This window comes from Eucalyptus grandis, chromosome 1, assembly GCF_016545825.1.
Source record: "Eucalyptus grandis isolate ANBG69807.140 chromosome 1, ASM1654582v1, whole genome shotgun sequence".
NCBI classification, from domain to species: Eukaryota; Viridiplantae; Streptophyta; class Magnoliopsida; order Myrtales; family Myrtaceae; genus Eucalyptus; species Eucalyptus grandis.
Window position 1 is genome coordinate 26877560 of NC_052612.1, and position 2419 is coordinate 26879978.

Genomic DNA, 2419 nt, shown 5'->3' on the forward strand with positions numbered 1-2419 from the left:
TCTGAAGATAACAAAGGAGGAAGCGCTAGAATTTAAAGTAGACAAAAGTATATAATATATATATGAAAATATGATTGGTGAAAGAAGATGATGTGGAAGAGGTTATGGAAAATGCTTTTTTTTTTTTTTTTTGGTAAGGAGGAAAATGTTTTATATTTTTGAAAAGTGGAAAACACTTTCCCTACTCTTAACTAATAGCAGAAAATTGTTTTCATCAATTAGTTTATTTTCTGCGAAATAAACGTTAGAAAATCTGAAAAACGTTTTTTTTGGCAGTTATTTTTGGTAAAACGAACAGAGCCTAAATATAATCAATCAAAGATATACACTATCAAAAGAGATATATGCATGTGCTCATTTTCATTATTCAAAGGGACCAAAATCAGAGAGCCACCACAAAAAATAAATGAGCATCAGATTAAACCGCTCTGATGAATTAGATAAAAGGTATCTTCCCTCTGTAGATATCTACTCATCATCTTCCTCCACACTGCTTTCCTCATCTTCGTCTTCACTGTTCACCTCGGACATAGAGTTCTTAGACTCCTCTTCATCTGTTTTGGTACCTTCAGCCTGTCTTTCGATGTAAGCTTTCATGCTCTTCTCATACTCAACCTTCCATTCACCAGCCTTGGCTATATAAGGTTAGCATTAGCTAATGACAACCACTTGTCTACCCCGGCTTTGCCAACAGCAGCCACGGATTTATTATTAGGGTGTTTCTTCTTATATTGCTTTCTAAACTCTTCCATGAAGACGGAGAAGGCACTCGCAGGCCTTTTAGGCTTGTAAAACTGCATATCAAACAATCAGGCTTACGTCATAAAATTTGAGGCAAAATATATATAAATCATATTTTACCAATGTAAATATGTCATAAATATGAATCACATAATATAAAATTTGCTCATGGGCTAAGTTTTTAAATTAAATAGATTTATATTTACATCATGAAGAAACTACCATATTATATTCCCTTCCTTAATCCTTGTGGGTAAATTAAAAAAATAACACGATCTTTCATCCTAATTAATCATATTAATATAATGAAAATTCCCGTGAGATAAAATTCATCATATTAATAAAATTAATTACAATGAATGTCCATTTCCAAATGTAGTTCGGAGGCTTTTAATATATAATTTAATTAATTAAAGATGTTGTGGCTACTCTCTAACTAATTAAAATATATGGACCACTCGACATTTGATTTCATGTATAAAATATTCACAAAAATGCATGAAAGGGAAAAATAATAAATAAATGCACAAATGGACAAAATAGTAAATAGATCGGCCAATGGCATAGTTGTAAAATTGTAGGAAAGGCAAAATGGAAATTTTAAATGCGGCAAAGGGGCAAAAGAGTAAATAAAGCGACCAAGTGCAGAATCATAGAAAACGCTGGAAAAGGTATAGAAGCGCATCAGGCGCATGCCATGCACCCACCTGCCAGGTGCGCGGGTGCGGGAGCGGGCGTGTGGCGCCCACGCGCCAGCGGTTCTGCGTGCATGAATCCCACGTGTTTCTTCCTCCGCGCGAACATAAGGCCTTTTCTAGCCCTTTTTGGCCATTTCGCCGTCTGTTACTTCTCCGGTGGCCCAATCTCAGACCAAAATAAACGATGGATTTTGAAGACCACGTTGGCACGACCATATAGGTCCAAGTTTTGACAAAAATAATAAAGTAATTGGCCCCGAATCAAACAAAATTCCTCAAATGCAAACCTTGAACTACTCTGACTTCCGATGCCTGATTAACATCCGGTGAATATTGATATGCCGAAATAACTTACACTTACTCTTCCCCATGGCGGTGTGACCATACTAGTTCGAGGTTGAGCAATGGGTCGTCGGAATTTGGCTGGAATCAGAGATTTTCCTGTTGACCCCAAAATGGTCGAATTACTGTTCATCTTCAAAAGGCCCGAAAAGTACACCAAAAATTCGACAAAAATAAAGAAGAGGCACTAAATAAGCTATGATACCAAATGTTAAATGTAAAAATCAAATAAGGAAGAACAAGATCAATGTAAAGCAAACCTTCAGCCATTGTTCATATTGCGCTTGTTAGAATTCATGGAAATTCAGCGAAATTACGGGCACAGTCTATTGACCTAATCCCCTCGCGTATTGATGGTGTATTCCAAAACGAGAGGGTTTACGTTAGATCTTGTGATTACCCTTAAGAAATAAATGATCATTCATTTTATATGCCGTCTCATATCAAAGTGGTAATCAAATGGGCAATTGTCACGAAGAGATACAAAGTGTGGAAAAACTATCACTCTAAAGAAAAAATGTGAGTCCGAAAATGAGAGATTACATTATATATAAAAAAAAACCACCAAAAACCAAAAACCAAAAACCAAAAACCAAAAACCAAAAACCAAAAACTTTGCCTAAAGTGACAAATTTACT

At 35.7% G+C, this 2419-nt stretch overlaps 1 pseudogene; it reads right to left on the bottom strand.

Annotated features, from left to right (window-relative positions):
- Positions 1 to 468: 468 nt before the first annotated feature.
- Positions 469 to 1824, bottom strand: LOC120296286 (annotated as a pseudogene).
- Positions 1825 to 2419: the final 595 nt, after the last annotated feature.